Source organism: Molossus molossus, unplaced genomic scaffold (genome assembly GCF_014108415.1).
Source record: "Molossus molossus isolate mMolMol1 unplaced genomic scaffold, mMolMol1.p scaffold_m16_p_12, whole genome shotgun sequence".
Taxonomy (NCBI): Eukaryota; Metazoa; Chordata; class Mammalia; order Chiroptera; family Molossidae; genus Molossus; species Molossus molossus.
Genome location: NW_023425347.1, coordinates 33,755,405 through 33,779,336, shown reverse-complemented (window position 1 = coordinate 33,779,336; position 23,932 = coordinate 33,755,405). Strand labels below are relative to the sequence as shown.

General features: G+C 40.0%; 1 protein-coding gene across 2 annotated transcripts in view; it reads left to right on the top strand.

The window, feature by feature from the left end:
- Window positions 1–684: 684 nt before the first annotated feature.
- LRRC8B (leucine rich repeat containing 8 VRAC subunit B) overlaps window positions 685–23,932 on the top strand; it is a 52,922-nt gene continuing 29,674 nt past the window's right edge. The window contains exons 1-2 of one of the 2 annotated variants that reach the window (XM_036256952.1): window positions 685–738; window positions 23,237–23,289. The gene's annotated coding sequence lies outside the window, so the exon portion shown is untranslated. Of the gene's footprint in view, window positions 739–15,460; window positions 15,729–23,236; window positions 23,290–23,932 lie in introns of those variants that run through there. The other variant, XM_036256953.1, reaches the window with a different exon arrangement.

The window sequence follows — 23,932 nt, the reverse complement described above, 5'->3', positions numbered from 1 at the left end:
TAGCATGGGAGAGGAAGCAGCTTTTTTACACTAAAGTAAAATAGGAAATAAAAAAATGCCCTTACATAGCTGTTAGAGAGCTGGCTGTGGATGATCAGGAAGGCAGTGAACACCTACCACAGGGAGACTGGAGTTATTTAAAAACAACTTTGTTCCCAATGCTGTTTACCTCCAGTTGGGTAAGACAAGTAGAAGCCATTCAAAGTAGTGGTGTATGTATGTATAGTGTGTGTGTCTTCTATAACATAAGGCTTTTTATGTTAAGTAACTTGATTGTCTCACCTTTAAGTGGAAATTCTAGGAAATGAAGGTATTAAGGGAACTTTTTAAAAAAAACATTTTATTAATTTTTTTAGAGGGAGAGGGGGAGAGAGAGTTAGAAACATCAATGAGAGAGAAACATTGATCAGCTGCCTCCTGCACACCCCCTACTGGGGAACAAGGCTGAAACCCTGGCATGTGCCCTGACCAGGAATCGAACCAACAACCGATGCTCAACCACTGAACCATATTGGCCAAGCCTAAGTGGACTTCTTTACATAGGAGATGGACTCAGGCTACATTTAGTACTTCATTTTAAATAACTTACTTTTTCCTAAATTACCAAGTGAAAGCCTTTAAACCCAACTTTGGCCAAGGTCAACAGCAAAAAAACTAATTCATTTTTCTCCTCTCCCCAGGGCTCCAGTTTGTATTTCCAGCTGTAATACTGGACCTCACTACCTAAATGGCCCAAAGGTACCGCAAACTTGGCATTTAAAAAATCATCCTAATCACTTTCTTCTACTGACCACTTTCCACCATTACTCTGTGGCCAGAAGCAGGGTGCTTACTAGTACTGGAGTCCTGGCTCTCCTTAATATCTAGACAGCCACCAGTCCTCGTGATTAATACCTGAGTAACTCTAGAATTCATGCCCATTAGCTATTTAGCAGAGTACCTACTTAAAAGTTCTTAAAAGTGTTGGTACTTAAAACAGCTGAAAAGCATTTGCTTTTTATTCTCTCTCCTCCTCACACCCATTCACTTAGTTCAAGCCTTCTTTCTTGTTTTATCCCTTCGACTATTGATCTGGTTTTCTACTTGCATCAAACATTTCCACCTTCTAATGAATCCTCCATGCTGCTACCAAAGGGACAGATTCTAAATTTTAAATTACACACTGACCAGATTATGTCACTCTCTTGCATGAAAACCTTCATTGGTTCTATAGCATGGGTACTATGCTATAGAGCCTTTTCATCCCATCTCAGCTTTCCCACTGGGTTTACTCTCAAGAGCAATACCCAGTCAAAACTTATTTTTGTTAATTATGTTAATTAGTCATCTTTGATTCAAAGTGAAAGAGCAGAATTTGCCAGATTGCTCATTGGTCTTCCAGTGAATATTGGAATATTTTTCTAGCTGGGCTAATAATCAAATGAACAGAAACAGATTAACAGGAGAAAATTAATTTTTAATATGTGTGCATGGGGAATTCACATATGCATGAAAATTCTGAAGACAGTGAGGCAACATTGGATAGATATGACACTTTGGGAAAGGGATGAGGATGGAGTGTTAGATTTCAGAAGTAAGAATGAGCTTTCTACAGGTAGTGGGGAAGAGCGGAACATATGTAGCAGGCAAATTCATGCTAGGAGACTCAGAAACAGTGGGATGCAGAGGGTATCTAACATGTACCTACCTGAAGCCCTCTTGTTTACCAAACGTAGTTCAAACAAGGCTAAAGCTAACATCCTAAGATCTCCTTCCTGAAGCAGAGTGTTTATTGTTTGTTTGTTTGTTTGTTTGTTTCTATCGGAATCTCTTGGGCAGGAAATGGGAAAAGGTCAAAGGTTCTTTCTGAGTCTTGTCTCTTAACTATGTAAAGTCAAAATCCCAAAAAAGGCAGTGTCAAGAGGGCAAAATTTTGGTCATCTTCATCTATTTGTACTAACATTTCTTCATTCCGGGTCCTTTGCACGGATACTCCCTTCACTGCTGATCCTCACTACTTTCTCACTAAATTACTACATTGGGTCCTACCTGGTTCCCTTGCCTTCACTCTGCCCCACTGCCTTCTACTGCCCCAGTAAATCTCCCATGCCCTACCAGGTTAGCGTTCCTGAAACATTGCTTTCATTCTGTTTTATTTATTTATTTTTTAAATTAATTTATTTATTTTTGTTACAGATGTTTCTCCTTTTCCCCCCACTGATTCCCCCTCCCCCTCCCTCCCTGCCCTGTCCCCAGCTTTGTTGTCCCTGTCCATTGCTCATGCACACATGCATATAAGTTCTGTGGTTTATCTCTCCCCCACCTCCCCGTCTTCTGGGGATTGTCAGTCTATACCCATTCTGTTTTAGAATCAATTATTGTTTTCTTTTGTGAGTCAACAGACTCCATTCTGGAATCTGAAGTCCTAAATGTTCTCACGACCCTACTTATTTGTGAAATCATCTCCCTCTGGCTATAAAGATTCTCTCCTCCGTGGGACCTGCTGCCTCATTGCTTTTTCTCACTCAAGACCCCTCTGTTCTTGGCCTTTCCCAGCTGGAGTTCATCTTTTCCCCCTTTATTGATTTTAGAGAGAGGGGGAGAGAGAGATAGAAACATCAACGAGAGGAGAACATCTATTGGCCGCCTCCCGCATGCCCCCTACTGGGGATCAGACCCACAACCTGGGCATGTGTCCTGACCAAGAATTGAACTGGCGACCTCTCAGTCCATGGGTTGACGCTCGACCACTGAGCCACACCGCCCGGACTGGAGTTCTTTTGCATCCAGCTCTTGCATGTCCCTAAAGGCTCCAGGTGCACATCACCCATGCTGCTTTCTCCATTCCCTGAACTCGAACTGTTCACCTTGGTGAGAGCAGCTTCAGGTGGTAGAAAGAACACAATGTTTGATGTCAGTTATGGGATCAGTCAAGCACTTGATCACTAGACTTGTGACTTAGACAGCTTATTTTTTTTCTCTCTGAGCTGGTATCCTTGACATAAAGTCAAGTGCATGGTATAAATGACTTATGGGGGAAAATGCTCCATAAACTTTAAAGCATTATGCGGCTGGTATTTTCTTTCAACTGTACAGTTTAATCCTTGATTTTATATACTCCTGTTCCCTATTCACTCTGTGTATATTTTTCATCTTTTATGGGCGTTTTAAGGGTAAATATAAGATGAAATACCAAAAAAAAAATTTTCTTGTCCTATTAAGCGCACACCATAGCAAATGTTCAGTAAACTCTCTTCTGTCAGGAGAATCCAATACATGTGAGTATCAGGCGCTATAGTGAGCGTGCAGTGCTTGGTACAGGGAGTGAGAAAGTAGCAGGAAGAAAACGAGGTGGCCAGAAAGAAGTAGACTGACTAGGGGTCTGGCCTGCCTCAATCCTGACTTCTTTTATGCATCCAAAGACAAGTTTAGGATTTAGACCTCCTTGGCACATTTTTCAACCTTTTAGACAATGGCGATGGAATTGCCTCAGTTTCTTAGGAACAACACAGTTCCTACACAGAGCAGGCTCTCAAGTGTTTGTTGAACGCACCATCCACATAATTTTTGTATCACTATACATGCGCATACACAAAATGTTTATACACACATATACATGTCAATGGATTTGTTTGTCACTGCCCATGTTTATTCTTAGTTTCTTTTTTCCTTTTAAATTTCATTCTCATGTGCAGCAACAGTGTGTCTGCTTTGTCGGCAGAGTAGCACTGATACTCTCCTTTGCACTGGTTTTGCACAGTGTTTGATGGGAGTACTTGATCATTTGCTGAAGTTATAGGTAGTTTTTATTCATTTATTAGATTGCTAAGAAATTGTCTATAAAAATTTTGCACTGTATATAACTCAAATCCTACTTATAATTAAAAATAAAGATTAATAATCATTAAATGAGAACTTATTTTTGTTTTGCAGAGGTGTCTTCTAGCCCCCCTCTCACAGGCAACCCCCCAGGAATAAAGGATATGGTAGTGGAAGGCAGGGATTTATGATTCAGCTGGTGGTGGAAATGGGGTCCCTTCAGTGTCACAAGAAAAGCAATTTTGGGGACCTACATGGGAGGATGAAGTCTGGTGGTAAGATTTATTTGGGTGGAAATAGAAGGCTGCCCCTGGGTTCCCAACTGTCTAATCTCCGTCCCTCCCACTGTGAAAAAAATCCAACGTTGTCTTCATCAAGCCCAGCACAAAGGCCAAGGTCCAGAAATTCTGTGCCATTGGTTCAGTCCACATCCGTCCCCATCTGCTCGGTAGTCTGTTCCTGGCACTCCAGCTGGCACTGCCCAGGCCCATGCTTGGAGTCCATGTGGCTGCTGGACCCCAGGTGGCTGTTAGGGCTGCATGGCCACTATGGAGAGAGAGCATGTGAACAAATAGGGTGAGGGTGTGTTACAAGCACCAGAGAGAGAACTTTGTTAAGCTTGGAATATATTATCCCAGGCTTGGGAAGGACCACGCACCCTGTCAAACTAACCAGTCAACTTCCCAATCTTTCTGGGGCTTCTGATGGGTCCAACCCCAACCAATCTATTTCCTATATTGTGTGGGGGGGTCTGTGTTCTTGATCCAATCTGATTCTTTTCTCAAGCCAGGTACCTCCCCATTATGGTCACCATTTTAGTCCCTGCTGCGCATGCCTCATAGTGGAGGGACCTCCGGCTGTGCCATCTTTACTTCTACTGAGCATGTGCCCAGCAGAGCATGTGCCCAGCAGAGGAATTTCCCCTGCCGTTTTCATTCCTCCCCTGGTAGTGACCTACTAGATCCTTCCTGCACCCTGTGGGGGATTAGGTCCTCAGGGCAGAGCATGCCCGGGGAGTGTGTGAAGCTGTAACTTCCTAGTGAGGCAAGTTTATTGTCCAGTTCAGCTTCTCTGCCCATTAAGCTCAACAATGTCCAATTCCCTTTGCTCTCTCCCTTTATTAATATCTAGCTTCCTACGCTAACAGTTCTGCTTAGTATCCATCTTAGAAGGGAAATATAAATTGTGACAAGTCTTGGTTATAAACTATCCTTGGACAATAAGAAAATCATTAGTTTTTTTTTATAACTCTTCTCTCTCTTCCCCCCTCTCTCCCTCCCGCTCTATCTGAAGATAAATGCAAAAGTGTCCTCGGGTGAGGATAAAAAACAAACTAATCAAGCAGAAAAAATTGGTTCCTGTTTTCAGGGAGTTTATAACTGACAGTAGTATAAAGGGAATGATAGTAACCCTAGCAAAACAACTAAGAAAAATGGGATTTGGGTGTTACCTTCGAAGCAAAAGGTATATTTCTCCCAAGCAAATCACCAAAGATTTTGATTGTTTTGTGGAAGAGTAGATTTGCCAGCATGACAGTGGTAGCTCACCCCTCCATTCAACAGGCAGGCTGGTTGTGTGTGCACATTTCAGATGAACCATCCTGGATATGAAAAGACTCTTGCACAGAAGATTGGGGAAATTGCCAAACAAAATGAAGACGTATTCCTCGTGTAACTGCTTTCATTAAACCAATGTTTTTAAAGGAATGTCTTTTTAAATGAAATTTTAATGGTGCCTCAGCTAATTCCAAATGTGTTCTTTCATTTTACTCTGCTTTCACGAAGGGATCGTGTTTGGTTTCGCTTCCTGGTTGTTTCACACAAGCCTGTTGTTGCTGGAAAATATTGAAACAAAATGTTTATGACAGAATAATATTGTTTTATAATGGGTGGAAGCATTTTGGTTTGATTTAGATACAGTTCATGTAGTAATTTTTATAGAAATAAGATTTTTGATGCCTAAATTTTTAATCAGTTGCTTAAAGAAAACCCTTAAAAAAAAAAACAAAAAAACTTTTTGGCACTGAATTGAATTAAGTTACCTTGTGGTGAAGTCATCCACAGAGCTGTTTGAATAGATACCACTTATGAAACAAATGAAATGTTGGCCCATAATTAAAGTGATTGTAACTTGATGTTTAACAGTGGTTTGATTGCAGGGTGAGTGACGATGCCTAGTGATTTTTCCAGAAGAAGGGCCCAGTGTATTCTTAAGATAATGGCTTGTTAATAGTGTGTTATCATGGCCTCTAGTGTGTACCCTTTTGTGTACGTGTTTTTTTTTAATTTATTTTTCTTGCAGATGTTTGTCCTTTTTCCCCCACTGATTCCCCCCTCCCCCCCTCCCCGCTCTGTCCCCAGCTTTGTTGTCCGTGTCCATTGTTCATGCATACATGCATATAAGTTCTGTGGTTTATTTCTCCTCCCCCACCCCCTCTTCTGGGGATTGTCAGTCTGTACCCCACTTCCACGTCTCTGGGACTGCTCCATTCCTCAGACTGGTATGTCCATTACATTCCACAAATAAGTGAGATCATATGATACTTGTCTTTCTCTGTTTGGCTTAGGATAATACTTTCCAGGTCCCTCGATGTCGTCTCAAAGGATAAGAGATCTTTCTTTCTTACAGCTGCATAGTACTGCATTGTGGATATGTACCATGGCTTTCTTATCCATTCGTCTATTGAAGGACATTTGGGCTTTTTCTAGATCTTAGCTATTGTATATAGTGCTGCTACAAACATGGGGGTACATATATTCTTTCTGATTGGTGTTTCAGGCTTCTTAGGGTATATTCCTAGAAGTGGGATCACTGAGTCAAATGGAGGTTCAATTTTTAATTTTTTGAGGTAACAGCATATTGTTTTCCATAGTGGCTGCACCAGTCTGCATTCCCACCAGCAGTGTACTAGAGTCCCCTTTTCTCCACACCCTCGCCAACACTTGTTGTTTGATGATTTGCTGATGGTGGCCATTCTGACAGGTGTGAGGTGATACCTCATTGTTGTTTTAATTTGCATCTCTCTGATGACAGGAAGAAAAAATAAAAGGGATCCAAATTGGAAAGAAGGAAGTGAAACTGTCGTTATTTGCAGATGACATGATACTGTACATAGAAAACCCGAAAGATTCCATCAAAAATTTACTAGACTTAATAAATGAATTTGGCAAATTAGCAGGATGCAAACTTAACAAACCAAAAAAACCTACGTAATAAAATCTTGAAATCGACGGCATTCTTATACACCAATGATGAACTCACAGAAAGAGAAACTAAAAAACAATCCATTTACCATTGCAGCAAAAAAATTAAGATATCTAGGACTAAACTTAGGTACCAAAGAAATAAAGGACCTATTCACAGAAAACTACAGGGCATTGAAAAAGAAATAGAGGAAGATATAAAAAAGTGGAAGCACATACCTTGTTCATGGATTAGAAGAATTAACATCATTAAAATGTCCATATTACCCAAAGCAATCTAGATTTAATGCAATCCCCATCAAAATACCAACAACATACTTCACAGAACTAGAACAAATACTTCAAAAGTTCATATGGAACCAAAAAAGACCCCGAATAGCTACAGCAATCTTGAAAAAGAAGAACAAAGTTGGAGGGATCACATTACCAGATTTCAGGTTATACTACAAAGCTAGTGTAATCAAAACAGCCTGGTACTGGCACAAGAACAGGCATATAGACCAGTGGAACAGAATAGAGAACCCAGCAATGAACCCAAGACAATATGCTCAATTAATATTTGACAAAGGGGGCAAGAGCATACAGTGGAGTAAAGACAGCTTCTTTAATAAATGCTAATGGGAAAATTAGATAGCTATATGCAAAAAAATGAAACTAGGCCATCAACTTACACCATACACAAGAATAAACTCAAAATGGATAAAACACTTAAGTGTGACTCATGAATCCATAAAAATCCTAGAAGAAACTGTAGGCAACAAAATTTCAGACATCATACGCAGCAGAATTTTCACTGACACATCACCCAAGGCAATAGAAACAAAAGAAAAAATGAACACATGGGACTACATCAAACTCAAAATCTTCTGCACAGCAAAAGAAACAACCATCAAAATGGAAAGGCAACCCACTGTATGGGAGAGCATAATTGCCAATGATACATCAGATAAGGGGTTAATTTCCAAAATATATAGAGTGCTCATATAAGCCAACAAAAGGAAGGCAAAGAACCCAATTTAAAAAAATGGGCAGAAGAACTAAATAGACACCTCTCCAAACAGGACATACAAATGACTAAGCGACATATGAAGAAATGCTAACATCACTAATCATTAGAGAGATGTGTATGTGTTTTAAATGACTGTTCTTGTGTGATCCGACAGTACCTGAAATATTTGGCTATTAATTCTAAAAGGTATATTTTTACCCCAAAGCATCTAATTTTACCAAAGTATTCAGGTACCATCTAGTGTAAAACGAACCAAAAAAAAAAAAAAAAACACCTAATAAAATCTTCTTTTTCAAAAATATCTATTAAAACTTTCTGGAAAAATCCATTCCCTCAAAATCTAATTGTTCTGTCCAGTTCTATCATTTTACTAGCTAGTCTGATTGTTTAATTTTTTAAGCATAACTATTTTTCTGCTTGAAAATTTCTACTTTGACTTTGAATTTCATTTTTGTTTTATTTTACAAGCTGATCTTAATATACCCTAATATAGAATTAGGCTTACAAAGAAGGTGAATTAGGCCTGTCACATTCTTTGGAATGTGAGTGTTCTACCTGATTCCTATTAGCTATTTGTGGGTTCTTTTAGAAGCCTGACCTTACTCTGTCACTTCAGTATGCCCTGAGATGCCTCCAAGTATTCTTAATGCTGTGTCTGAGCTAAATACCTCTTCTCTGCTGATAGGGTTCAAACAGTCTTTACTTGCTAAAGGATTCAGGGGCCTTTCATGTAGAATTTGGTGAATTCAAGACAAAATGATGTAGCTATAATAGGAAAGTGTTGTGGTGCATCTAACCCCCTTCCTGATGCTTTCAAATTAAAATAATTTTCCTAATATACAATAATATTCCTTTAAATGTATTTTTTTCCCATGATACCCCTGCTCAGAGATCATCAGTGATTTCCTACTGCTTGTATCATCAAATCTAAATTCCTTTCTGCTGTCATTAGAACGTTTAGCTCTTAATTCTAAAAGTGACATTTTTACTTCAAAACAGTCATTTCTCAGGTGCCTGCTATATGCTAAGGTCTGGGCTGTGTCTTGAAAAGGTCTTAGCCTAACATTCCAGACATTCTTTAATATTTGATCCTAATCTACTTCCTAATTTATTTTCATTATTTCGTCTCAAACATACCACTCCATCTGTATGTCTCATCACTAACTCCTTAACTTCATTTTGGCTTCCTCCTACCTTTATTTGTTCCTCCATTCCTCCACATTAAAATATTATACATCCTATAACCAATGGACATAGACAACAAAGCTGGGGATGGGGTTGGGGGGATGGGGAAGAGGGTGTCAGTGGGAGAAAAAGGAGAAACATCTGTAACAAAAACAAATTAAAAATAATTTAAAAAAATAAAAAATATTATGCACCCTATTATTAACCCCCTATCCCTTCACCTCCCACCTATATAAATTCTATGCATCTTTCTTGGCCCAACTCATAACTCCTGTGCTGTAACTATTATTCCTTTATTAACTCTTATGCTGTAACTATTATTCCTTTGGCATGTATTGCCTTAAGATACACTATGTGATCCATTTCTTATATTCATACTTTAAAATTTTTTATTAATATTTTTTTCTCTTTATTGATCTTAGAGAGAAAGGAAGGGAGAGGAAGGGAGAGAGAGAAACATCAATGAGAGAGAACATCGATTGCCACCTTCAGCATACTCCCCACTGGGGACTGGGCGCACAACCTAGGCATGTGCCCTGACTGGGAATCAAACCAGCAACCTCTTGGTGCATGGGTCGACACTCAACCACTGAGCCACAGGGGCCGGGCTATATATTTATGCTTTATATCACCAAAGTATACGCTCCTTTTGAGGGTCCTGTCTGAGTCTGATACCTTTTTATCCCCTATAGCATCTTGAATGATGCTTTGCATCTAGCAGGAGCTTGGCCATGATTGTTGAGTACACCCAGTGTCAGGGTGGATGCAAGGTAACACATTCCTCTCACACCTTCTCCTGGAGTCACATCTCTGGCCATGACACACATTGGTGATACCAAGGGTCCCCTTTATTCCTAACTCTGTTCAACTAACATGACTAAGTTGTTGCCTCCCTTGAACAGCTAAGACTCTCCACAGTAAAAACAGATAGTGTTGTCAAATACAAATAGAAAAATATTATTTCTTGTGGTAAGGAAAAAAAAGACAGAAAAAGAAAATGCACACACCATTAGATTGGTGCAATCTTTCCACCTTTCGAGTTGGGTTGCTAAGAAATAACTGTAGATTAATTTGCTGTGCACAGAGAAGGAACTTAAGTCTGACTAGAGATCATGCATGTTGTATAGCTGAATTTGTCACTAGGTCGGACAAAGCCCCACCCTGGTTTAGAAGTCATGTGTTAAGCTTCCAGAGGGGAATGTGGCTTCTGTCTCTTGGGAAACCATCAAAACTCTGAAATTCCCAGGGAGAACATGGTTTCTCTTTTGCTAACTAACACCAAGTGAAGTTGCAGGATCCTGCTGAGTTCTGAAGCCCAATGTGTAGAAACCCTGCCTATCACCTTCTTTGGAATGTGGGCATTCTGCTGGATTCCTATTAGTTATTTGTGGGTTCTTTTAGAAGCCTGACCTTACTTTGTCACGTCAGTATGGCCTGAGATGCCTCCAAGTATTCTTAATGCTGTGGCTGAATTAAATCCCTCTTCTCTGCTGATAGGGTTCAAACAGAGTCTTTACTTGCTGAAGGATTCAGGGATCTCTCATGTAGAATTTCTTGAATTCAAGACAAAATGATGTAGCTATAGTAGGAAGGTGTTGTGGTGCTTGCTCCAAGCAAGAGGGTCTAATTTTTATTGTTTTATCTGTTCATCTCGTGTGTGTGTGTGTGTGTGTGTGTGTGTGTGTGTGTATTCATCAATCATACGTGCCCCAATCAGGAACCAAATGTGCAGTCTAGGTATATGCCCTGACTGGGAATCAAACTGGCAACCTTTCAGTGCACAGGAAGACACTCAAACAAATGAGCCACTCCAGCTGGGCCATTTAATATCTTTCTTATTAAATTTATTGGGGTGACATTGGTTAATAAGATTGTATAAGTTTCGAGTGTGTGTTTCTGTGATACATGATCTGTCTGTTGCATTGTGTGCTTACCACCCCAAATCAAATTTGGTTCCATCACCATATATCTGATCCCCTTTACCCTTTACTACCCTCAACCTCTTCCTTCTGGTAAACACCATACTGTTGTCTGGGTCTGAGTTTTTTATTTTTCTTCTTTGTTCATTTGTTGCTTTCAGTTTTATATCCCACATATGAGTGAAATTATATGGTTCTTTACTATTTCTAGCTGACTTATTTTGCTTAGCATGCTATTCTCAAGGTTCATCTATGTTGTCACAGATGGCAGCATTTCATCTTTTCTTATGGCTAAGTGGTATTCATTGTATATATGTTCCACATCTTCTTTATCCAATCACCTATCGAAGGACACTTCTGTTGTTTCCATGTCCTGGCCACCATGAATAATGCTGCAGTGAACACAGAGGTACATATATCTTTACAAATAAACATTTTCAAAATTTTGGGGTAGAATACGCAGAAGAGGGGTTGCTAGGTCATATGGTAATTCTATTCTTTTTTTTTTCCACTGATTTTTTTTAATTTAAATTTTATTTGTTTACCTTATTTTTATTGTTGAATGTATTACAGATGTTTCTTCTTTTTCCCCCATTGACCCCCTTCTCCCTGCTCCTACCCCCGTCCTGCCTTTCCCCACACTATTGTCTGTGTCCATTGGTTGTGTATATATGCATATAAGGTCTTTGGTTTATTTCTTCCCACCCCCCACCCCCTTCTCTTTGAGGTTCATCAGTTGAACAACCAATGTGTACATTTTAATCCCTTCACCTTTTTCACCCATTCCCCCAACCCCTGTCCCATCTGGCAACCATCAGAATGTTATGTGTATCTATTACTGTTTCTGTTCTGCTTGTTTATTTTAGTTGTAGATTCAATTGTCAATAGATATGTATTTATTGCCATTTCATTGTTCATTTTTTTATCTTCTTTTTCTTCAAGAAGACCCTCTAACATTTCATATAATACTGGTTTGGTGGTGATGAACTCCTTTAACTTTTTTTGTCTGGGAAACTCTTGATATGTCCATCAATTCTAAATGATAGCTTTGTGGGATAGAGTAATCATTGTAGGTTGTTGCTTTTCATCACCTTGAATATCTCTTGCCACTACTTCTGGCCTGCAAAGTTTCTTTTGAGAAATCAGCTGACAGTCTTATGGGAGCTCCCTTCTATGTAATGGACTGCTTTTCTCTTGCTGCTTTTAAGATTCTCTCTTTGTCTTGAACCTTTTGCATTTTCATAATGATATGTCCTGGTATGGGCCTCTAGGGGTTCATCTTATTTGGGACTCTCTGTGCTTCCTGGACTTGTATATCTGTTTCCTTCACCAAGTTAGGGAAGTTTTCTGTCATTGTTTCAAATAGGATTTCAATTTCTTGCTTTTCACTTCTCCGGCACCCTCATGATGCAAATTTTGGTACGCTTGAAGTTGTTCCAGAGACTCCTTATACTATACTCATTTTTTTTTTTTTTATTCTTTTTTCTTTTTGCTGTTCTGGTTGGGTGTTTTTTGCTTCCTTATATTCCAAATTGATGGCTTGCTTCTTGGCTTTACCTACTTTACTATTGATTCCCTATAAATTATTCTTAATTTCATTTACTGCCGCCTTCATTTCTAACTGTGCATCCTTCATTTCTGACTGGTCCATTTTTATTCTCTTGAGGCCTTCACTAAGTTCATTGAGCATCCTTAGAAGCACAACCTGGGCATGTGCCCTGATCGGGAATCAAACCGGGACCTCTGTCACTGGCTAGGCCAATTTAATGGCCAGCAATTTAATCAGTCATGCCTATATAATGAAACCTCCATAAACACCCCTAAATAACAGGGTTGGGGGGCTTCTCGGTTGGTGAATAGACTGAGGTACTGGGAGGACTAGTACTTGGATAGGGCCTGCAAGGTCCACCCCTCCCCTCCACAAAACACCTTGCCCAGTGCGTGCATCTTTTCCATTTGGCCTTTCCTGAGTTGTATCCTTTACAGTAAAACAGTAAAGCTAGGTAAAGGGTTGTCCTGAGTTTTGTGAGTTGCTCTATGGTCTAGTAAATTATTGAACTTAAGGAGTGGGTTGTGGGAAACCCTGAATTTGTCATCAGGTCGTATAGAAGGGTAGGTAGTCTGGATACCGGCACTTGTGACTGGTGTCTGAAGTAGGGACGGTCTTGTGGGACTGAACCCTGAAACCTGTGCAGTTTGACACTGATTTGTGTCGCGATAGGATCTCACTGTGAGACACCCGGTTCATGTGAGAGAAAATCATGTCAGAACAAAAGACGTCTCATTGTGTTCATCCTAAATGTAAACCAGACTGTGCTCTGCTCCAGCAGAGGAGCAAATGGAAAGCAGGGAGCCTGGCCAGCAGCCATTAGCCACGTTGCAAATAGGAAGCATTGATCTTTACCACTGAGGTGAAGGTGGACTTTTTACCTGAGATAATAGATGACATAAAAGCCTGTTCTTTCAAAACCGACTGTTTCTCTTAGAGCGTTCTTGCCCACTGCTTCACTCACCACATGTTCTTTTGAGGGTAAAATGGGAGCCTGAGAGATCAGCAGTGTTGGCTGACTGGAATGTTTTGAAAGATCCTCTCTGGATTGGGTACATTACCAGGCTGCTCTTCATTGGCACCTTGAGCCAAAGGCTATGGGTGTTTTTCTTTCTTCCTTCCTTCTTTTCTTGTCTTCCCTCCCTCCCTCCTTCCCTCCCTCCCTCCCTCCCTCCCTCCCTCCTTCCCTTCCTTCCTTCTTTCCTTCCTTCCTTCCTTCCATCCCCCATTGATACAATGTAAATGGCCCATTATCAGTCCATTATGGCAAGGTAATTTGGAGAATAATTTTCCACTCAGGTTATCGTCTCACAGTGCAGTTCTGTGTTTGGGCCACAGAGTTCTACCTGGACACACCTGGGCCTTTCCACAGAGTTTCTTTTGGCTTTGCAGTAGGATTTACATGTTAGGAGGTGCCAGCAACCTTGGCTGTTTTGTTTTCTTGAGACCAAAATGGAGGTAAATAAAGCTCACCTCATGGGTTGTTTTGTTTCAAATTAAGACAATGTTCCAAGGCCATTCTCTCTCAAAATGGCCTTACCAGCAAAAGACTTGGCTTGCTTTATGAGTTCCCCTTTACATTTGTGCACCACTTCAGTGATTCCAAAGTTCTTCCACAATATTTATTTTACCACTAATGTCAACTCCTCGGGCCAGTGTGACTGTCCACACTGTAAAGCCGAGGACAGGAAGGCCTGGTGTGAGTGATTCGCCTGGTGGAGGCAGGCCTGGCAGGACACCTGTCCCGTGCTGCACCGGCCCCTACCCTCACTCGCACTTATGGGGGGAGTGGAGACGCTGCGAATTCTCTCAATCAGCAGTAAGGCCCCTGGGGTTGGGAGGAACCAGAGGTATAAAAATAAAGTAAAACAGGGCGGTTTGCACTTGCCCAAAGAAGCTCAGAACATTTCCAGGGCAACAGGTCAGCAGGAGGAGCAAACACTCTGTCCCCAGAACTGGCTGCTGCTGACCAGGAAGTAGAAGACAACTCCTGTAAAAATGCCCAGTATCTGGGAACACAGACACCAGTCACATGTAGATAGAAACGGAGCTAGAGGCTTGAAAAATCCCTTCCCCTGTAGTTGCAACTGTATCAGAATCCACGAAGCAGGCAGGGTGAGCTGAGGTGGCCATACTAACTTGGGAGGTTGGGTGTGTATCCCCAGGGACCCATGTGGTGAAGCGTCCTTTCTTTCTATCCCAGCCGTCCTCCAGTGAGCGATGGTCCCCGTGATCACAGAATATGTAATTCAGCCTGCACAGCCCTTCAGGGTCACGCTCTAGAATGCCTGGGCAGGAAGTAGCAAGATCCAATAAAACAACGAGAGAAGCTGGAGAGCACTTGTTTCCATCTGGTTCTATTGCCAAGCCTCCCCCACCCTTCCCTGAGACACTATTTTGTTTTTATAATAACAAAGAGCAAATTGGGAGTTGATATGTTTTAGAAATAGCTCTCTGGTTGCAATATGGAAAGGGGCCTAAGAAGGGCAAGAGAGGAGGGTATTTCAGTTGTCCTCTTCAAAGATGGGGCAGGCTCCCCCCAAGGCAGTGGTATCAGGGATGCAGAAGAAGGGAATCATCTACACAGAGGTGGTGGATGACCTTTAACCACAGGGGATGTCACCCCAGGAGAGCATATGCATCTACTGGCCAAGTACTGTATGTGGTGGGTTTGTATTAGGATTCTTCCCAGTTACCTTTTTACTTCAATTAAAATCAGTGCTTTCATTAATTACATGCTTGACCTGATGCCCTTCTTTTCTCATTACGACCCACTTTTACTTCTTTTTTAGCAAGACCAACGTATTCGTTGCCAATTGAAGTCCGTTCAGTGCTCTCCTTCTAAGAAAGCCAGTACTGTTCTTGGAGTGAATGCTTTTCCCGGCCCTGTCACTTCTTCCCTTCCGAGCCCTGTGCAGTTCTCACCGCCCCAGAGGAGTCTTTCAGATTAGCTGTTCCCTAACTCCAGCCGCAGTGAATCAACTCATAGGCTCGTGGAATGCAGGGAATGGAGGGTCTGTCGATCATCTGGCTCCCCATCTAGTATTACCAGTGAAGAAAGTCAGGTGAGATGAGATGAGGCGAGATGACTTGCCCAACGTTATGCTGTCAGTTAGATGTAATGTAGGGAGTAGAAATTAGGTCTCCTGACACCGTGTGGGGATTGACCGACTTAATAGATTGACCTCTTAGTAAAAAGGAGATTAACAAGAGGATCAATTACTTTTCAAATCTATCTAAATCTAGTGATGATTTTTATAAACATGTTGGGGCTTCCATGTTTGTTGGGTGACTGTGTTTAACCTAGACAGTCACTAAAAGATTTTGAATGTGTTAACTTCATATAATGGCTATTTATCTAGTGTAAAAAAAAAAAACATCTGTGCCTTTTGGGGAAAAATTAGTAGGACCATATTGCTCCCACACAAATCCTTCTAATTCAAGGTAACAAACAAAATTGGAAATTAAACATTTAGTATGTATTATAATAACCTGTGAATTGTAGACAGAGCAAATTGGACACAGGAAAATTATATTTTGGTGTATTGGCATGTTTTTAGTACATTGGGGCTCACTATATATTTAATTTGTGTAATCCATTTACATTCATTTTCAGGCAGTCAGAAACTTTTCCTGTTTTCCATGACTATAAATTTCTTGTGGTAAAATATATGTAACATAAAATTTATCATTTTTAAGTTTGCAATTCTGTGGCAGTATGTACATTCTCATTATTATGCAACTATGATTATAGTTTTATAGAGAGATTTACATATTTAAACATGTAGGTTTATGTAGTTAAAACATGGCCTTTTCCTGGGTGACATTGGCAGTATCTGTCTAGTTTGCAGCATGGATCTTGATTGGGGAGACAGGCCTTGCCTCAAAAAGTGGAGGTTACTTGCACAGGTTATTAAATCGAGTATATTTTGATGGAGTCTTTAGGGTTTTCTATGCATAATATCATGCCATCTGCAAATAATGACAGTTTCACTTCCTCCTTTCCAATTTGGACCCCTTTTATTTTTTCTTCATGTCTAATTGCTGTGGCTAAGACTTCCAGTACTATGTTAAATAAAGTGACGAAAGTGCGCATCCCTGTCTTATTCCTGTTTTTAAGGGAAATGCTTTTAGTTTTTGCCCATTGAGTATGATGTTGGCTGTAGGTTTTTCATACATGGCCTTTATTATGTCGAGATGTGATCCCTCTATTCCCATATTGTTGAGCATTTTTATCAGAAATGGGTGCTAGATTTTGTTGAATGCTTTTTTAGCTTCTATTGATATGATCATATGGTTTTTATCTTTCATTTTGTTTATGTGGTATATCACATTTACTGATTTGCAAATATTGTACCAGCCTTGCATCCCTGGGATGAATCCCACTTGGTCATGGTGTGTAACTTTTTTAATGTATTGTTGGATACGATTTGCCAATATTTTGTTAAGGATTTTGGCATCTATGTTCATCAGGGATATTGGCCTGTAGTTTTCTTTCTTTGTAGTGTCTTTATCTGGTTTGGGAATTTAAATTATGCTGTCCTCATAAAACGAGTTTGGAAGTCTTCCTTCTTCTTGAATTTTTTGGAATAGTTTGAGGAAAATAGGTGTTAGTTCTTCCTTCAATGTTCAGTAAAACTCTCCTGTGAAGCCATCCGGGCCTGGGCTTTTGTTTGCTGGGAGAGTCTTGATTATATCTTCAATTTCCTTAGTTGTTATTGGTCTGTTCAAGTTTCCTATCTCTTCCTCGTTCACTTTTGGGAGACTATGTGTTTCTAGAAATTTGTCCATTTTGCTTAGATTGTCCAATTTGTTGCTGTATAATTGTTCATAGTATTTGTTAACAATCCTTTGTATTTCTGTGGTGTCAGTTGTTATTTCTCCTCTTTTGTTTCTGATTGTGTTTATTTGGGTCCTCTTTCTTTGTTTCTTGCTGAGTCTAGCTAAGGGTCCATCAATCTTATCTTTTTAAAGAACCAGCTCTTTGTTTCACTGATCTTTTGAATTGTTTTTTTTTAGTCTCTATGTCATTTATTTCTGCTCTGATCTACAGGTTAAGTTTTTTTAACAAGTTGTATCACTGTGTATTATTTTGGCTTTACAATATGTCTTTCTGTATGGGCCATGTATTACATAATTGAGGTAATTTACATTCATATTTCATAACACTGGAGTCATGTGATATATTGCAAAATCTGGCATGGAAATTACTAATTTAGGTGAAGAACCAAACCTTCTAACATCCAATCTAATTTCCTTTTATGGGGTAATACTTTAAAGCCAACCTTTAAAGGATTAATTTTAGATATAGCTACTACTCTGTTAATAAATTACCATTTTGAGCACTTACTTTGTACCTGCTGCTGTGCTAAGCATTTAATTTATAGTTACCACCTGAGGTAACTATAAATCAAATGCTGTAATTCTTTTTTTGTTTGTTTGTTTGTTTTTGGTTAATCCATACCCATGGATATTTTTTCCATTGATTTTTTTTTTTTTTTTTGGTAGGGAGAGAGGGGGAGGGAGGGAGACAGGGGGAGAGAGACAGAGAGAGGCATCTATGTGAGAGAAACACATCGATTGGTTGCCTCTTTCTTGCACATGCCGCCACTAGGGCTGGAGATCAAACCTGCAAACTCAGGTATGTGTCCTCAACCAGGAATCAAACCCAGGACCCTTTGGTGTGTGGGTCAACACTCTAACCATTGAGCAACACCAGCCAGGGCCTCATGTAATTCTGGAAACAACTTTATTAGTATCTGTTTCACAGATGATAAAATTGATCCTTAGCTTATCTAAGGTCAAGCAATGGTAAATGACTAAGTCAGAATTTGATCTTAACCATTCTGCTATCCTCCCTTCCAGGTCTCTCAAATATTCATAAGAATTTGAGGATAAGAATTAGGATAGGCCTAACAAAGTAACATATTGGAAGTAACAACAAATTGAGGTCTTGTGATACTCCTTTATTAAGTCACTCAGAAGAAAGAAGGTCATATTTCTGTGATATTATATTAATTTATTTGAATTACATTTTAATAGGAAGGCAGGAAGAAAAGCCATGTGAAACATTATTTAAGTACAGATTAAACTTTGGTTATTCCTCTTGTCATTAAATTGTTGGGTGTATGTTTCTCTGTAAGAGTTGTTCGGACAGGATGCACCCTTGATCTGGCTATCGATCACGTTGATCTTAATTACTTAATAGAGGCAGGCAGGATGGGGGGGGCCCTTGTTGATTCTGTTTCACTAAATGGAATACTGAGTAATGAGCTAGAGAAACTATATAGATCTGATTTTTTTTTTACATTGTGTCTCTAAAAAATAGCTTGCAGAGTTTTTTAAAAATAGGGACGTCATATTCTATATAAAACTCCATTTTATATAGCTCGTTGGAAAGGCAGTGTAGCAGATGGCTCTTAGAGTTGGTGTGAATGCTGGGTTTGCTTTGTGAGCATGAGCAAATTTCTTACTTTCTCCAGTCCTCGGCTTTCTCACCTTTAGAGTTGAGACCATAATGCCTACCTCACTGAGTACACATAAATCATAGCCTTCACCTTTCCATCTCCTGGACCTTCTTCCATTCAACAAATAATTATTGAGACTCTTGTGTGTTAGGCCCTGTCTTTTACAGTGAACTCTTCCAAGAGCTCAGAGAGAGGCAGGAAGGTATCCAGCTTTTTGTGACGCAGTTTAACGGAAGTGTAGTAGAATGGTCAGCACTCCCTAAATGCTGAAGAATCTTGTAGTATGGAGTGATTATGTGTTTTGGGGTCAGTGGGCAGCAGTGTCATTTTATTTCATTTTTATTTTTTTAAATTCTCACCGAGAATATTTTATTCCATTTATCTTCAGATGGGGGGGGGGGGGAGGGAGAGAGAGAGAGAGAAACAGAAACATTGACGTGAGAAAGACACATCAATTGGTTGCCACCCCCAGGACCCCGACCAGGCCGGGGACTGAACTGCTACCAAGGTACATGCCCTTGACTGGAATTGAACCTGTGACTCTCTGGTCCACGGGCCGATGCTCTAACTGCTGAGCCAGACCAGCCATGTTTAAAATGTCCATTTTAAACATCTTTTGTGATTAATGGTCATTTACTACTTGGCAAACATTAAACCTTTGTTTTTTATGGTCAGAAATTAACTCAATCTAAACATTAGGCTGACTTGCAGTGCATGGCAATTTGATTATTGTCCTTGGATTCAGAACAGTTATATCAGATGTAAGCATCTTTATAGTGATCACTATCAGAAGTTATTGAATTTGTGAGACTGAAACCATCCAAGGACATGCAATGTGGTCAATTTGATCATAGCTCACAGGGTTTGGGAATTACAGGGCACCTTCTCTGTGGCAGGCCCCGGGGAAACAAGAAATGCCCTTGCCGTCTCGAGCCCCGGGTCTTGGGGGAAGGTGGACAGGGCCTGGTACACACCATCCTTGTTTGGATGTTAACCTGACAATTCCACTGGTTCTGGCATTATTCCTGTTGCATCATGCTGTTAACTTGTACGAAAGAACTGTGGAATGTTAGTTTGATAAGATATTATGGTCATTTAGGAGTGCTGAGGCATTTTCCAGTGACCCCTCGCTGATTCAGAGGGACTCGCGTCATTATAAAGCAGCCAGTCGTGCTGAGTTTGGCTGCAGTTCAGGTTTGTTAGATGTCTTGTTGGGCAGGGAAGTTGTCAACTATGGATTTTTCTCCTGTATTCCTGTAGGGTGAAGGCTTACCTCTGCTTCTGTACCTGTCCTAGGTGATGGAAATGCGTGAGGCTCTGTCCCCTTCACTGGGTTGCCCCTTCCAGACCCATCATGCAGGTGCGGGTCTTTCAGAGAGCCAGGCCTCCTCCTGCAGACCCCTGGTTCCCAACTGGGTGTTACCCTGATCTGCTATTATTTGTTCATTCAATAACTACTAATTTTTTAATGGTGGGGACAGGGACAAGACTAGACATGAGGTCACTCTACGTGAGCTGGTGACTAGTTACCCCGGGCAGGCTAGTGATTCGATGTCACTTCACTGCTACTCTTTAACTACTTTTTCATGACATTTTTAAGAGGAGAAGACAAGCGCTCTGTGAGAGGGAGAGAGCAGCCAGAGAGGCCCTCTGGTTCTTCCTCTTCCTGTTCCCAGGATCTCAGCTGACCAGAAGAAAAATAGCAGACTCTTTATCGTGCCTTCCGACCACATTCCGTACAATCCCTGAGAAAAGTTCCGGCAGATACTATTTTTGTTTAATCTAGTTAAGTTTCCAGAGATGTTTTCAACACCCCATCGATGATCGGTTCATGGAAGCCATGGTGATATCCAGGCCCTCAGTCTAGCACTGGGAAGAGACACTGGGGTAGGTCCCAGGGATACTTCCCCAGTCCTCAAGGAACTTGAGGCACTAGCTTACGTCATACTATAAACAGCGTGACGACGATTAGTACAGTGTCCAAGGAAGAGCTGGGAGAGCAGTGGATTCAGCCTGTGGCAGTCAGGGTGGTGCACGGAGGTGATCCCAAGGTGGGACAGATGGCAAAGTGAAATGTTCCTTTCAAAATGATGAAATAGTTCATATCACCCAAAGCCTTCAATTTATGGACTTGCACAAAGCAAGGTGAACACGTGTGAGATTGCAGTGATTCTTGCCGTTTTCGATGACCTGCAAAATGACATCAACTGACTAAAAGGAAATTCTTGACTTCTTGATAAATCTTACATTTTAAAATTTTATTTAACTTATCACACAAAGACAGACTCACCCAAATGGAAAACCATTTTCAGATTACAAAATTATATGGTAGTTCTTTGCTTTACTACAAAAGAGTTTGTTTTGTTCATCTTCGTTATTTCTACTGACGAGCGAGAATTTCACAGTGAAAACCTTGGGGCCTTTGTTTTTCTATCAGAAAGCTGGTTCTCCCTTCTGTTCCTTAATCCACAGGGGAGCCGCTGGGGAGCGTTTCTTTATACATCTTTTGGGGGAACCTTCTGGAAAGGAGCTCTTATTTGAGACAGGGAATTCTCAGTGTTTTGCTTGTCTTCCAGATTTGGAGATGACTTTCTGGAACTGACTTTTGTAGTGAAAATACATGTCTTGTGCCCTGCTGCTGGGGAAAGAAAATGTGTTTGAGGGAGGAGGTAATGCCAGTTTTACAGCAAACTGGAGAAACCGCGGGAGCTGTCTTGGCAGCTGGGTCTGTCAGAATCACTGCATCCCGGGCCTGTGTTTGTCCTGCCTAACATGGGCTATTTCCTCTGTTCAAAGAAGCATTGCCCTTCAGTATTTTTGCATTCTCATCCTTCCAGCTTGTACTTTTGTTTGCTGCTGGGGAGGAAGAAAGGCGATAACTTCTGCTATGGTTTCTAAAATTAGAGTGATTTGGCTTTAGCCTGGAAAAAGAAACTACATTTTGTTCTACATGTTCTAAATGAACTACATTTTGTTTTTGGTTGTTTTTTTTTGGTTTTTTGCTTCATAAGCAGTGACTGCAGTCTGAGATGACAAGTTGTCATTATGACAGTTCTACATCTCTATCGTAGCAAAATAGTCCTCTGGTTTAGGTAATAAGTAGAAAAAAAGTAATGAAACCCGTTAATAAAACATATTGGGAAGCACTCAGCTACACTTACTCAAAGAAATGCAAAATAAAGCAATAGTAAGGTCATTGTTTCATGGAATTAGTGAAGTTGTTTTTTTGTTTGTTTTTAAGGCTGATTGGTGATTCCCACATCTGGTGAGAGTTCTCATGTATTGTTTATAGGAAAGAAAATTAGCATAATTTGGGAACCAATTTGATGTTACATATCAGAGGCCTTAAAATATTTATGCTCTTTGACCCATTACTCTCATTTTTTGAAGTCTATGCAAAGGAATTCGTATGAACAGAGTACAGAGATGTTTACAGCATTATTAGTAATAAAAACAAAAAAATCTAGTATCCCACAGTGAAATGGTTTTGTAAACTGTGACATACCCATGTATGAACCATGTTTGGAGAAACTATGACAACGTCGAGAAAGCCTGTGATAAATGATGAGGCAGAGGAGATCTCAGTGCTGTGCCATTGCATTTTACAATGGACAGTTGTGTGAAACTAGCAGTTCAGCAAAAAAAAAAAAAAAAAAAACCTGGAAGGAGAAAACAATCTCAAATATTAGCTCATTCTCCCCTCCCCCCATGTTTCCCTATTTTCTATAAGAAGCATAAATATTTTCAATGGGTTTTTCTACCTTTTATTTATGAAATGAGTGGTGCCTCAGATATAATGCTTATCTCACTTTTCACTAAAAATGTAATGTTCATATTTTACCCTTTTTAAGTTGCCATGGTGGTGAGATTAAATCTGTAATTTGTGACAGTGATTTGTTTCTTTCCCCGGGTATCAGTTAACACCTTTTGTGAGAGGTCAGAAGGTGATCTCTTTAATGGCACTAACTGTTTTTTAAAAGTTACCTTTTGTGTATTTATAAAGTTGTTAAACATGTTGAAAGTGTTAGAACCATATAAACTGATAAATTGTGTAGGAGTCCCATGATGCATAAAATGTTAACAATATGTTTATGATTTCTCTTTAGGAATTTTTCAAATAGAAACTAATTGCAGTTTCCAGTTGACCAGCATTCATAGGGTAAGATTAACATTCTGAATTGTGAACATGTGGTAAAGATAATTACTATTATATTGGTAGCTTGGGGCAAACAAATATTGAATATTTAGTATGTAAAAAAAAAATGGCTATTTTTATGGACGGTTTGAATGAAATCCTTTTGATGTTTTTAAACCAGTTAAACAGAAAATTAACTCTGTATACATTTTGGTAAAATGTCATCTTACTGTGTTTTGTCAGTTTTGTATATAGGAGAGAGAGAGAGAGAGTGTGTGTGTGTTTGATATTTGTCATTTTCAACATTAAAAATCTAAAGAATAAAATAAATATCTACAAGAGACTTAAACTGCATGACTCCATGCCTGTATTTTTCTGATTTTTGTTTAAGGTAGTATTTTTAATGCATGGAATGGGTTTGCTGTCTTTCCATAAGTAATACACGGCCATGCTTTCCTAGAGTAGCTAAGGCAGAAATAAACTAGTCCTGGGCTCTGTTGCTTCCTGCAAACATCATTCTTTTATAGCTGTGGAAGATTAATCTTAAATTAGCTCTGTAGCAGAGCTTTTTTCTTCTTTTTTTACCCTCATCCGAGGACATTTTTGCATTTATCTTCAGATAGAGTGGGAGGGAGAGAGGGAAGAAGAGAGAGAGAAACATCGACAT